Genomic DNA, 16,344 nt, shown 5'->3' on the forward strand with positions numbered 1-16,344 from the left:
CGCTAAGAGATGAATTTGGTGGACGAAAGGGATCACCTTCTTCTTGTCTCTAATGATTAAGTAGATTACGAACACATCCCCAATTCTTCCAGAATAGATGATGGCTAATTGGTTGATCCATTCCGATTATGCTGCTTTCGGAGCTCATGTCGAAATCCATATCGGAATAGCTTTCGGAATCCGAGGAATTTGAACTAGATGCGGGATACATCTTGTATAATCAGGGAAATGATTTTTGATATGAATTAGATTATAGGACTAAGATTTGGTATTCTTCAATATATAATTTACATATGCATATATAATACCAAAATTCCGTAAGTTACAGAGGAATCTTCGGAAGATGTCAGGCAAAGTTTATAGTAACAGATATGCTAAGATATGAATTCATCTATACACTATCTATGTAATAAATGCAGGAAAACCCGTCTAGACTTAAGAATGATAAGCAGGTAATTTCTGACAAGAAATGATAAGCAAAACTTTTTTACATGCAACTAAGGTCGAAGTCCAGACCCACTAATGCATCTTAACAACTATCAGTTAGACACACTAATGCAAGACCTGGTTCGCTAAGACCACCGCTCTGATGCCAACTGAAAGGACCCGTTCATACCGATTATAAACGATTCACAATAGTTGATTTCATTGCGAGGTACTGACCTCTATATGATACATTTTACAAACATTACATTCGTTTTTAAAAGACAAACTTTCATTACAACGAAAGTTGATAGGTATGCATACCATTTCATAATATATCCAAACTATAAATGACTTAATCTACCATTTACTTAATAATAATCTTTTTGAACTCAAAGACTCGAATGCAACGTCTTTTGAAATATGCCATGAATGAATCCAAGTAATGTCTATAAAATGAGCAAATGCACAGCGGAAGATTTCTTTCATACCTGAGAATAAACATGCTTAAAAGTGTCAACCAAAAGGTTGGTGAGTTTATAGGTTTATCATAACAATCATTTCAATATTTTAATAGACCTCAAGATTTCATTTATTCATTACACATAACCTGTGTATAAAAAATCATTCATATGAATTGAACACTTGGAAACCGACATTAACTTTAATGCATAGAATATCCCCAAACGAAACCTCTCGTCTGTATAATATAAACCTCGAATGGGACGTGTCAAGGTCCATAGATCTATCTTTAGGATTCGCGTCAATTAGGGGCCATTTCCTTAATTCTTAGGCTACCAAGCTTGAAGGGGCGATATTCGGTTTAATAATCCAACCATAGAATGTAGTTTTAAGTACTTGTGTCTATTTCATAAAATATTTATAAAACAGCGCATGTATTCTCAGTCCCAAAATATATATTGCAAAAGCATTTAAAAAGGGGAGCAAATGAAACTCACGATATGATATTTTGTAGAAAAAATATGCATACGACGAACTGAACAATGCAGGGTGGCCTCGGATTCACGAACCTATATCAATTGTATATTTATTAACACAAATAATGGAAATTACATAATTTCATTTATTAATATATATTATTTATATATTTGTAGTTATATAGAATTTATACTAAATTCCATTTAAAAACGTATACTTATATTATATCTTAAATTATATGTTATATATATTTATTTTATATATATATATATATATATATTTAAAATGATTAATATCTATATATTTAGTTATATATATATATATATATATATATATATATATATATATATATATATATATAATATCATTAGTTTACTATATGTAAGTATTTCTATAAATAATGTTATTATTTTTTGTATCTAGTTATATGAAATAATAATATAATTCTAGTATATGTAATAAGTATATTTAATGTACAAAATATTTATTTGTTAGAATGATAGTTTTGATAATATTGATTTACTAATAATAATAATAATAATAATAATAATAATAATAATAATAATAATAATAATAATAATAATAATAACTTTATTAATAATGATAATACTAATAACAAAATTGAAAATGATAATTTTTAATAATAATTATAATAATAATATTATTAATAACAATAATGATAACAATCATAATAATACTGATAATAATATTAATACTAATACTAATGTTAATAATAATAATAACAAAAAATTTTTTAATCATTTTAATACTAATGATAATAATATTAATAGTAATAATAATAATAATTATGATATTACTAATACTAACAATAATGATAATAATATTAATTGTATGAATGATACTAATAATTATATTTTTAATATTTGTAATAACCTAATAACAATAATAATTAATTAATAATAACAATAACAATAATAACAATAATAATAATAATAATAAAAATAAAAATAATAATAATAATAATAATAATAATAATAATAATAATAATAATAATAATAATAATAATAATAATAATAATAATAATAATAATAATAATAATAATAATAATGAGTAATAAGTAAACTACTTCAAAGAAGTAGCCCTTAAAAAGAATGCCCAAGTCCGGGTTTGAACCCGCGACCTCCCGCTAACCCGATAACAACCTAAACCATTATGCTACACTTCCATTTCTGTTTTAATTACAGCCTAAATCATTTTATCCTAATACATCTGTCTGTTTCTTCTTCTTCTTTAACAAAAAAAATGCCCCAGCCAGGGCTTGAACCAGTGACCTCCAGCCCAAGATAAACACGCCTACCATCGATCTGTTTCTGCTTTATCTGATTTAATACCCCAACTTATTTATATAACCTATATCTATCTGTTTCTTCTTCTTCTACATCATCATCGTTCTTTATCATCATAACATAATCATCATCATATCTTCGTTACAGTTTGGAAATAGAAACAGAAACTGAGGGGATTTGATTGGAATAAAAAAAAAGCAAATGGGTTTCGTTTTAATTTTTAACAGAAGATAGAAACAGCGATCGAAGCGTAATTAACAGTAGAAACAAAAAGGTTAATAGCAGTAACAGTGATAGATTCAAAGGTGTTTGCAGGTTCACGATATCATTATCATTATCACATCATGTTACTGTTCATCATCCTCCTTATCAAGCATCGCCTTTATTAAGTGGGTTTCTTAATTGGGTTATTTAAACAGAACTGATACGTGCTAGTTGCAGTAGGTAGTTGCACACAGAAGTAACAAAACATCGAAGTAACAGTTAACTATAGTAGATGAGTGGCGTGTGGTGTTCTTGGTATTCAAATAAAAATAGTAAACAACGAAGTATAGCTGCAGTAGCAGCAAAACAGCGTGACAGAAGCAGTTTAAATGGAGGTTTGGGGTGACGGTTCATAATAGAAGCAAGAAACGGAAGTGCATGTGTTTGATGTTTGGGTGTTCGAACATTAAAAACAGAAAAAAAAGAACCCAGCTGCTACAATAGTTCACAAATGGGTTTCATGGTAGAGGTTAAAAAAAGAACCGAGGTGGACAGCAACAGCTAGTCGAAACTGTAGCAGGAAATAGAAGGCTTTGGTGATTGTTCGAACGTTTAATGATGAGAGTGGTTTCAGTTTTTGGATCGAACATAATTAGAAAGCCAGTGACGGATCAAGTTAGTGTGTGTTTCATGATAGTGATGATAAAATGGTGATCGAATAGAAAAGTTTTTTAGCTGGGTTATACTTGCAACGAAACCCAAGAGAAATGAGAAGAAAAGATACTAAGTGTTGGTGAGGTGTTTTCGATTTAAACAGGAGCAAAGACAATGCATCCATCATAGTTTTTTGGTGGTGGAATCTTACGGTGGTTGATGGGTGTTCATGGTGATGGATGGAAGGTGGTTGAAGGAGAAGAGTGGTCAGAAATGGTCGTGAGTTTTCAAGGACGATGATGGTTTATGTGGTTTACCAGGAAGAAATAAGAAGGGATATATCTATCTCTCTAGTACATGTATCCATATATATATATATATATATATATATATATATATATATATATATATATATATATATATATATATATATCAGATAGATATTTATTAACTAAAGTTATAAATATAATATAATATATCTATAAACTATAAACATGGTTGAAAGAATCATGATACAGTACAACAGCCATAAACCTTGGCATTTTATTATCGACACTCATTTATATTAATATTATTTTGTGTCAATTGCTAAACAGTTGAAATATAAAAGTGTTCCTAAAAATCCCAAATTTTTAAATTAAGTTTATTTATTTATTCTGGTCATTAATTGTTTAAAACCTGATCAAAAAGGTTCGTCTAATATTTATTTGTAGTTTCAAGTAATATGTACGGAGTATTAAAACTCAACTCATCATAGTAAAAATATTCTAAATAATCCTAAATCTTATATAACTTAATTATGGATCAACGTTTATCTTTATCTCATCATGAATTCGTATTTAGACATGTTTAATGTCCATCATAAAAATTGACCTGTCATTCGAGCTCAATCCCAACTCAAAATTAAATATTTTTAAAATTAATCAAATAGATTCTAAATATATTTTTAATAAAGCTAAAATTGATATAACTGATAATGCTAAAAACGAACATATATTTCATAGCATTATCCTTCAAGAAAGACAAGCTTTTAGTTGTTATTGTTCTATTTACAAGTGATATTCGTTTAAATAATAAAAGGTGAAGATAAAAGACAGATTCGACGATTTGAAGACGCAAACGACCAAAAAGCTAAAAAGTACAATGTACAATCCAAGTGGTTCAATTTATTGATAAGAAACGTCTCAAAATTACAAGAGTACAAGCCGCGAAACTGAAAGTATAAGATATTAAATCATACGAAAGGACGTTCGAAAATCCGAAACCGTGACATGAACCAACTATCAACGCGCAACGCAACGGAGCTAAAATTACAAGTCAACAATGCACAAGAATATAATATAATATATAATTAATTATATAAAATTATATATATTATATTATATATTAAATAAATACGCGCAGCCCACGTTTAAAACTCAATCTGAGCTGGAACAGCTGGCCATGCGATCGCATGGCCAGAAGGTACAAAAGTCATGCACTCGCATGAGTTACTGTAGCTGGCCAGGTTCTAAAAAAAGTCAGTTTTTCGGACGAGTTATGTACACAGAATTCAATCTATCTCTCACTCTCTTAAATATATATTATATTTATATTTTTATTATAATTTTAATATTAAAGTTTAATAATAATAAGGTTATGTTAGCGAATGTTTTAAGTTTGTAAGTCGAAACTATGTCCGTGTAACGCTACGCTATTATTAATCATTGTAAGTTATGTTCAACCTTTTTAAATTAATGTCTCGTAGCTAAGTTATTATTATGCTTATTTAAATCAAAGTAATCGTGATGTTGGGCTAAATATTAAGATTGGGTAATTGGGCTTTGTACCATAATTGGGGCTTGGACAAAAGAACAACACTTGTGGAAATTAGACTATGGGCTATTAATGGGTTTTATATTAACTAAACGATACCTCGTTAATTTAATATTAAAGGTTACAATTCGACGTATCTATAAATACCAATAATTGTTCATTTTACCAGACACAGGGATGGATTAATAGTCAATGGACTCGTTGAAACAGGGGTGGATTACATTCAAGGGTAATTGGTGTAATTGTTAACAAAGTATTAAAACCTTGGACTACACGCAGTCGATAACCTGGTGTATTCATTAAACAAAGTATTAAGACCTTGTTACAGTTCGAATCCCCAATTAGTTGTAATATTTGACTTTGGGTATAAGGATAATTTGACGAAGACTCTCGCACTTTATAATTATGACTGATGGACTATTATGGACAAACCCGTATGGACATATCGAATAATCCAGGACAAAGGAAAATTAACCCAGAATAAACTAAAATCAACACGTCAAACATCATGCTTACAGAAGTTTAAATAAGCATAATTCCTTTATTTTATATCTCATCGTACTTTTAATTATCGCAATTTTATTTATCGTCATTTTATTTATCGCACTTTTAATTATCGCAATTTTATTATCGTCATTTACTTTACGCTTTAAATTAAGTTATATTTATTTTTAATATTTTACATTAGGTTTTAATTGTGATTTAAGTTTTAAAATCGACAAACCGGTCATTAAACGGTAAAACCCCCTTTTGTAATAATAATAATAATTCTTATATATATATATATATATATATATATATATATATATATATATATATATATATATATATATATATATATATATATATATATATATATATATATATAATATAGTTTAAAAGAAATATAGTGTTAAATTTAGTTGTATCCCTGTGGAACGAACCGGACTTACTAAAAACTACACTACTGTACGATTAGGTACACTGCCTATAATTGTTGTAGCAAGGTTTAGGTATATTCACTCTATAAATAAATAAATAAATAAATAACTTGTGTAAAATTGTATCGTATTTAATAGTATTTCGAAACAAAAATATAACTATTTCTTATACACCTCGCATAACATCAAGTATTTTTGGCGCCGCTGCCGGGGACACGAGCGAAACACTATAAAAAAATATATTAAGTTTTTAATCCATTTTTGAAAAAAAATTATATAAATTTAAAAATATATAAACATAAAAAAAATATATTTATTTCTATATTTTTAAGTATTTAAATTAAAAAGTTGATATTTTTATTTTTCGTTTGTTAAAAATTAAGATTAATAAGTAAATTTTTTTTATATAAGTTTTTATTACATATTATTTTTTATATATAAATTAAAAATAGAAAATTAAAATCAGAAAAATAAATAATAAATATAAATATTAAACTGGGCCGAAGCCTTCGAAGCCCGAATAATTCCTTGAACATTGGGCCATGCGATCGCATGAGCCCACAGCTCTATTCCCATGCGAGCGCATGAGGAGATCTGACTGACAACCTAGTACACATAATTAATACGGATTAGGGTTTAATTATAATTAATTATATTATATAGGGTTAAGATTTAATTATTATATTATTTAGGGTTTAAGTTTATTAATTAGTTTTTAATTTTAGTTTTAATTAAATTTGTAATATTAAGTTTTAATATTATTATTAATTATATAAACTTAATACTTTTATAAAATAATAATATAAAAATAATATTTTTATAAAAATAAGTAATTTTATCACTTTTTATATCTTTTTATAAATTGTATATTTTAATCGTTTATTTCGTAATTTGTATATTTATCGTGCGTAATTAGTTTTAAACTTAGTTTTTGCCGTAGCTATTTTATATTTCTAGATTTTTAGGCTTTGCCGTAAAATCCGTTAAGTGCTTTTTCTTTAGACTAAGATTTAGGTGCTTTAGAATTTTACGACGCCGTTTTAAAATTTTAGTGCCTATTAAGTTATTGCCATTTTGGATATAGAATTCCTTTTAAGCTTTAATACCTTTAGGCGTAACCTTTAATATTTAGTTTTTAGACTTTTAAGTTTCGACGTTGCATTTTATTATTTTTCGACGCTTATTTTTCGACCTTTTATTTTTCGACGTTTTTCGACGCACTCTTTTTCTTTCTTGTTTCTCGACGCTCTAGTTTTTAGGACATAGAATTTTCTTTATCTTTTTTTAAACTTCGACGAAAAATTATTTTAAGTGGTTAAATTGATAGACATCCAAAAATTTCTGGTTCGTAGTAATAGTTGGATTTGTTAGTGGCGAGTTGTGGGCTTCCGATTTAAAGGGTCCTGGCTACCTGCTGCATCTATTGGCTATTCGAAACGTGGGCAAAATCAAAAAAGTCTATTAATTTGATAGCTTATATAATTTTTATCTTTTAAAACTAATAGGATCTGTGAATGCACCGAGCAAAACGTTCACCACCTTTCATACGTTCACCACCTGTAACTCGATCAAGACATCTAGCCAATATTGTCACCTTTGATTTTTCTTTAGAATCATCATCTAGTCGACCAAGTACTCCAATTCAAATTCCGATAATCCATTTTTTGAACCCGACCTCACAATTAAGAATCCGGGGGATATTCAGGGACAATTCAGAGATCCTGAACCACTAATCATTCCTCCTGAACCACAAATCACTCATTCAGAGATTGTGGAGGAAGAAACCATTAAGTCAGAATCTTCTAGTGATTCAGATTCAACAAATTCAATCATGGAAAATCTGGAACCTCTAAGTATGGAAGATCGAATAAGAGCTAAACGCACTGGCCAAGGTCATGCAATTACTCAACCAGACATTAATGCGCCAGATTATGAAATCAAAGGACAAATCCTACACATGGTAACTAATCAATGCCAATTTAGTGGTACGCCAAAGGAAGATCCAAACGAACATCTTCGTACCTTTAATAGGATCTGTACTCTATTTAAAATTAGAGAAGTTGAGGATGAACAGATATATCTCATGTTATTTCCCTGGACTTTAAAGGGAGAAGTCAAAGATTGGTTAGAATCGTTACCTGAAGGGGCGATTGATACATGGGATGTTTTAGTTGAAAATTTTCTTAAATAATTCTTTCCGGCATCTAAAGCCGTAAGACTTCATGGAGAAATTGTTACGTTCACACAAAACCCAAATGAAACTCTATATGAGGCGTGGACAAGATTTGGAAAGTTATTGAGAGGATGTCCGCAACATGGTTTAGACACTAATCAAATAGTACAAATATTCTACCAAGGATGCGATATTACTACACGAAAAGACATCGACATAGCAGCTGATGGTTCCATTATGAAGAAAACTGCAACTGAAGCTTACAAAATAATTGATAACACTGCTTCCCACTCACATGAGTGGCATCAAGAAAAAGATATCGTTAGATCATCTAAAGCGGCTAGAGCCGATTCTAGCCATGACTTTGATTCCATTTCCGTAAAGATAGATGCTTTCGAAAGACGAATGGAAAAGATGACTAAAGATATTCACTCAATACGAATTAGTTGTGACCAGTGTAGAGGACCACATTTGACAAAAGATTGTCTCAGTATTGAACAAACAATGGAACCACGAGAGAATGTTTCATACATGAACCAAAGGCCTGGAAATAATTATCAGAATAATTATCAACCGCCAAGACCAATATACAATCAAAATCAGAATTATAACTGAAATGTTCTATACAACAACCAACAAGGTCCTAGCAATCAACAAGTATCCAATAATACATACAATCAGCAAAGACCTATTTTTGAAAATAAACCACTACAAACCGATGATAAAAAGTCAAATTTAGAAGATAGGATGTCGAAGCTAGTTGAATCTCAAACGCAGTTTTTCATATCTCAGAAACAAACCAATGAACAAAATGCTCAAGCATTTAGAAATCAACAAGCTTCTATCCAAAATCTGGAACAAGAAGTAAACAACCTAGCAAGGTTAATAGGGGAAAGAAAACCGGGAAGTCTACCTAGCGATACAAATGCTAACCCCCGAAATGAAACAACTAAAGCCATTACCATAAGAAGTGGTATTACACTTAAACCACCTGAAATGCCTGTAATTTCTGATGACTCTATTCCTACTCCACAAGAACCACAACCTAAACAAGAGAAGGAAAAAGAACCGGTAGTTGAAAAGGTTAATGAAGATAACACAGTTAAGGCAAAGCCTTATGTTAAACCATACCAACCACCGCTTCCTTACCCAAGTAAAATGAGAAAAGAAAGACTTGAAGCCGAGTAATCCAAATTCTTGGATATGTTTAAACAAATAAATGTAAATCTTCCTTTCATTGATGTGATTTTAGGAATGCCTAGGTATGCTAAATTCCTGAAAGATCTAATCACAAATAGAAAGAAAATGGAAGAACTCTCGGCTCTTACAATGAATGCTAATTGTTCTGCAGTACTGTTGAATAAGATACCAGAAAAACTTTCAGATCCAGGAAGTTTCACAATTCCATGTTTTCTGGGTAGTCTTAGTTCAATAGAAGCATTGGCAGACTTAGGTGCTAGTATAAATTTAATGCCGTATTCACTATATGCTAAACTAGACCTCGAAGAATTGAAACCAACACGAATAAGTATACAACTAGCCGATCGATCAGTAAAATATCCTAGAGGGATAATGGAGAACATGCTAGTTAAAGTTGGTACTTTAGTATTTCCAGTAGATTTTGTTATTCTAGACATGGAAGAAGATTCTCGAGTTCCTCTAATATTAGGAAGACCATTCTTAAACACGGCTAAAGAAATAATAGATGTGTTCGGTAAGAAACTGACCCTAATTATAGAGGACGAGAGTGTCACCTTTTCTGTTGATAGAGCCATGCAATAACCGCAATCTGTAGATGATACATGGTATTATACTCAAACTATAGATTGACATGCAGAATTATTACAAGAATTTCCAGAATTACAAGGAACAGGAGAATGTTCTTTAGGAGAAGGAACTGAACCAATTGATGAAGCTGAAATGTTAGCTACACTTATGGCTAATGAATACGAACCAACCACAGAAGAAATTCAAATGCTAAAAGAAGAAGACAGATATCGATACAAATCATCAATAGAAGAACCACCGACATTAGAGTTAAAGCCACTTCCAAACCATTTGGAATACGCTTATTTACATGGTGAATCTGAATTACCTGTAATAATATCGTCTTCTCTTATGAAAAATGAAAAATCTCAACTCATTTCTATGCTAAAAGTTCATAAACCAGATATTGCATGGAAAATTCATGACGTTAAACGCATAAGTTCTTCGTATTGCACACATAAAATCCTTATGGAAGAAGGTCATAAAACATATGTGCAACGCCAATGAAGACTAAATCCTAATATGCAAGATGTTGTTAAGAAAGAAATTATTAAACTGCTAGATGCAGGTTTAATTTATCCAATATCTGATAGTCCATGGGTAAGCCCAGTTCAATGCGTGCCTAAGAAAGGTGGCATAACTGTCATCACAAATGAAAAAAAAATGAGCTTATTCCTACTAGGACTGTAACAGGATGGCGAGTTTGTATTGATTATAGAAAATTAAATGACGCCACCAGAAAAGATCACTTTCCCTTACCTTTCATTGATCAAATGTTGGAAAGATTATCCGAAAATAGTTACTATTGTTTTCTTGACTGTTTTTCTGGATATTTTCAAATTCTAATAGCACCCGAGGACCAAGAGAAAACCACATTCACGTGCCCTTATGGTACTTTTGCTTACAAACGCATGCCATTTGGACTTTCGCCCCTGCAACCTTTCAAAGGTGCATGATGGCAATTTTTCACGACATGATAGAAGAATGCATGGAAGTTTTCATGGATGACTTCTCAGTCTTCGGTGATACTTTTGAAACATGTCTAGTTAATCTTGAACGAATGCTTATTAGATGCGAACAATCAAATCTAGTTCTTAATTGGGAGAAATGCCATTTCATGGTTAGAGAAGGCATCGTTCTTGGTCATAAAATTTTAAAGGAAGGAATTGAAGTAGATAGAGCTAAAGTAGATGTAATTGCTAAACTTCCACATCTCACCAATGCTAGAGGAGTTAGGAGTTTTCTAGGGCATGCCGGTTTTTACCAATGTTTCATAAAAGATTTTTCTAAAATTGCTACTCTTATGAATAAACTCCTAGAAAAGGATGCTCCATTCATCTTTTCGGATGAATGCATCATATCTTTTAATATTCTTAAATAAAAACTCATTAATGCACCAATAATGATAACTCCAAATTGGAATTTACCATTTGAACTTATGTGCGATGCAAATGATTTTGCAATGGGAGCCGTTTTAGGTCAAAGAATTGAAAAACGATTTCAACCTATCTATTACGTAAGTAAGACATTACAAGGAGCGCAAACGAATTACACAACTACTGAAAAAGAACTCCTTGCTATTGTCTTTGCTTTTGACAAATTTCATTCATATCTCGTTCTAGCTAAAACGGTGGTCTATACCGACCATTCTGCTCTTAGATATCTATTTTCAAAACAAGATGTCAAATCACGATTAATCCGTTGGATCTTACTCTTACAAGAGTTCGATATTAAAATCCGAGACAAAAAGGGAGCAGAAAATCTCGCCGCTGATCATCTTTCTCGTTTTGAAAATCCTGAATTAGAAGTTCTAAATGAATCGACTATACAAGACAACTTTCCTGATGAATATCTTTTGAAGATCGATTATAATAAAATTCCATGGTTTGCAGACTATGCAAACTACTTAGTATGTGAATTCCTTGAAAAAGGGTTGTCATACCAAAAACGAAAGAAATTCTTTAGTGATATAAAAACTATTTCTGGGAAGATCCACATTTGTTTAAAAGTTGTCCCGATGGAATAATCCGCCGATGCGTATTCGGAGATGAAGCTAGTCAAATCTTAAACCATTGTCACACAGGACCAACAGGAGGGCATTATGGGCCTCAACTTACAGCAAGAAAAGTTTACAATGCTGGATTCTATTGGCCTACAATTTTCAAAGACGCACACCTACTTTATAAATCATGTGATGCTTGTCAAAGGGCCGAAAAAATAAGTCAACGTGATGAAATGCCACAAAATGTCATTCAAGTATGTGAAGTATTTGACGTTTGGGGTATTGACTTTATGGGTCCATTTCCAAAATCTCATAATAATCTCTACATTCTCGTTGCTATTGATTATGTATCTAAATGGGTGGAAGCACAAGCTCTCCCAACTAACGATGCACGAGTTGTAGTCAACTTCTTAAAATGTCTTTTTTCTAGGTTTGGAACACCGAAAGCTTTAATAAGTGATCGGGGTACTCATTTTTGTAATAATCAACTTGAGAAAGTTCTTAAAAGATATGGAGTGACTAATAAAATATCCACTGCTTATCATCCACAAACAAGTGGACAAGTTAAAAATACCAACCGAGCTTTAAAACGTATTCTAGAGAAAACCGTAGGATCAAATCCGAAGGAATGGTCCATGAAATTGGAGGATGCACTCTGGACTTTTAGAACAGCTTACAAAAATCCTATTGGAAGAACATCTTTTAGACTCCTTTACGGAAAAGCATGTCACCTTCCAGTAGAAATTGAGCACAAAGCATTTTGGGCTTTGAAGACATGCAATCTTGATTTACATGAAGCTAGACGTCAACAGTTAAGTCAATTAAACGAATTAGAAGAATTAAGACATGAAGCATACGAAAATTCGTTAATCTATAAGGAGAGAACGAAGAAATGGCATGATAAAAGAATCCGAAGTTCAAAAGATTTTAAGGAAGGAGACCGAGTTCTTCTTTTTAATTCACGATTCAAGTTATTTCCTGGAAAATTGAAATCAAGATGGTCTGGACCATTCATAGTCAAAAGAGTTTTCCCATACGGAACAATAGAGTTATTAAATTCAAATGGGATTGAATTTAAAGTTAATGGTCACAGAGTTAAACATTACATACATGGTCCAATGGAAATTGACAATGAAGTTAATCATAATTTCGACACCACAGCTAACTAAGTGTGGGGAGAATCAAGTCTTTTTAAGGATAATATATATTTCTGTTAGAGTTAGATTTTCTGTTTTCGTGTAGTTCTCGAAAATGGAATCCGAATGGTCTTTCCCTAGCAGACCCTAAAGAACTAGTCTTCTCCCTCTATTCTGAATTTTTATTTCTTTTAGGTTTTACGAGATGAAGAATTCCTTTGATCTGAACCATGGTCTACTACTACACGCTATGATTACTAAACGTAATAATAACACTTTTCCTAGTGAACTGGTATCATTCATAAGAGGCAAAATGGACGAAGTAAGAAAAGAACTCATGAACAATCATAATAAGACACATTTTGGTAAAGGAAAATCAAAATCCGCAACAAAAAGAAGAGCACGACATCTTGAAAGATGTCATAAATGCGGAAAATGGTCACACGAAGGTAAATGTTCGAATAATCAAACATATTCAAATACCGAATTTGTTACTCTATGCAGAGAAGGACCGTTCATATGTTTAGAAGAAAAGTTATTGAAGAATCGAGGTTACGCTTATGTAGCTATGGAAAACCAAATCACACGACTCTTCTATGAGTCAGCTAAAGCAGGTCTCTGAGAATTCTATCTCACAGGTATGTATGTACAGTTTTTATTTTATTGCTTTTAACCTTTTGATATTAAACGCTGAATCGTTCGCTATAAAGTATTAAATTGATATTCAATAAAATTAGGTATGCGAAACCGAAATTATTGGTATCATACAAAAATTTATTACATCACTGCGAAATTTACCGTTTATTCGTAAGGTATAAATATCTTTAATCAATCAATATAAAATATTTCAAAAATTCGTCAGGAGGAAAACTAGGTAATATTGCCGAAATTACTTTACCCAAAAGAGGAACGTATATTTTTGTTAATATTTGATTGATTAAAGTGGGATAAAAGACCAAAAAGATTTTTATTTTTACCTTATTTTTAAAATTAATATATAAATATTAAATTATTCTTGTAAAATTTTAAAACTATTATATAATTATAATATTTTAAATGAAAGTTTGTAAAATTAATATATATAAATATTAATAATATTTATATGAAATTTTATGCATTTTAAATTTAAGTTTGGTGTGAATTTAAAAACAAAAATTTACTTTATTTCATTAAGTTAAAAATTTGATATTTAAAATTCGTCGTGAGTTGAAGACTAGGTCGTTGAACCGGAATTGCTTAACCCAAGGGAGGGACGAGAAATTTTGTTATCATTATTTTTAATCTTATTGAATTAAAGTATGCCAAAAACATTAAAAAAAACTCAAAAATCTTTGCTTTTAAAACAACGCTTAAAAATGACAAATTTTAAAATTTTTGTCGAGAGACGAACTAGGACAACGATCAGAAACGCCCTCATTCTAAAAGAAATTTTTTTTTAAAATTAATTATTTATTTTATAAGTAAACGGTTTTATAAAAAAAAAAACAGGGACCCCATGCGATCGCATGGGGTTTACCCTTCCAAACCATGCGGTCGCATGGGAGTAAAAAACTAGGCAGATTACATTCCCCATCGACCTGCTTCTGTTTTCACAAATAACACACACACATACATACGAAAACTCTCCCAAACACCCTCAAATTTCACCAAATTTTCACCAAAATTAACGAAATTCGTCACAATAATCTGCTATAATCATGTCTTTTCTCAGATGGGGAAGCAGGAAGGTAAAAATTTCACCCCTAAACTCATAAATTTCCTACTTTTTGTGATAATTTTAATTAATTGCAATAATTTGATTTTGTTAATTTCTAGTGTAATTAGAGTTAAATTGTTAGTATATTATGCATGTATAACTTAGATTGATGCTATTTAACATGATTTGAAGCCAAAAACTTCAAAAATTTTAGAAATCTAGGGTTTGTGTTCTTGAGCAATTTGGGGCTTTTTGATATAAACAGGTTATGGCCAATTTTTGTCATGAATTAGTGCTAAATTAAGTAGTGTAACATGTTTAGGTTGCTAAATGATCCAAACTTTGATCCTAAACATGATTTTTGAGAATTAAAGTGGACTTTTTAATTCTAAAATTCATGAACTTGATTAATTTGATATAAAATGCCATTTGAAACTTATTTAATTGCTAGTAATGATTACTTTGACATGTTATTTGAGATAAAAGCTTATGAACTTTGTAAACATTTTCATATATGATTATTTGAAAATGTGTAGAATTGATAAAAATATGAAAATAAGTATAAGTTTAATATGGATTAAACATGTTATTGTAATTGTTTTAATTTGTTATTTTGCTAACACTAATGCATATTTGGATGCACAAATTTTGTATTCAATGTGTTTTGCAGAGAAATACAGATACGGACGGTGCATCATCGTCTAGGAAACCTGATCCGGAACCACAGCCAGAGATGCAATATCACGAACCGGAACACCAACCTGAACAACAACAACATTATGATCAACACGTGCCATACTATGAACCGGAGCCACAATTTTTTATTGCCTACGTAGTATTTCTCATTCACCATATAATAGAACACCTAACAATTCATGAAAAACAGTTGCATCCCAATTTAAGGATTGATAGAAGTTGAAGAGATTACCCGACGTACCAAAGTAACAAATTTAAGCTTTGGACCAAAAATGTAGAAATACCAAGAGTAATAGATTGGGAGCCTTTGGAAAGGGTTCACCTAGCTAACCCAGGTAGGCAGCATCTAATCCAAAGGTATGGCAGCTCTTCTTTTACTAATTGGGAACGTTTATTTACCACTCGTAGGCCTGTATATAAAGAGTGGTGTGTTGAGCTAATGAGTACTATAGCTTTTAATAAGGATGTGGATCGGTTAGACGATAAGAGTTTTCTTAGATTTTTACTTGGCCGTAGGATGTACAGGATGTCCATGCTGGACATTGCCAGGGCTTTACAGATTTACACTCCCGCTGAATTATTATCACCTGATTGTACAAATTTGATTTATCA

The sequence above is a fragment of the Rutidosis leptorrhynchoides genome, chromosome 11 (genome assembly GCF_046630445.1).
Source record: "Rutidosis leptorrhynchoides isolate AG116_Rl617_1_P2 chromosome 11, CSIRO_AGI_Rlap_v1, whole genome shotgun sequence".
In the NCBI taxonomy this organism is placed as follows: Eukaryota; Viridiplantae; Streptophyta; class Magnoliopsida; order Asterales; family Asteraceae; genus Rutidosis; species Rutidosis leptorrhynchoides.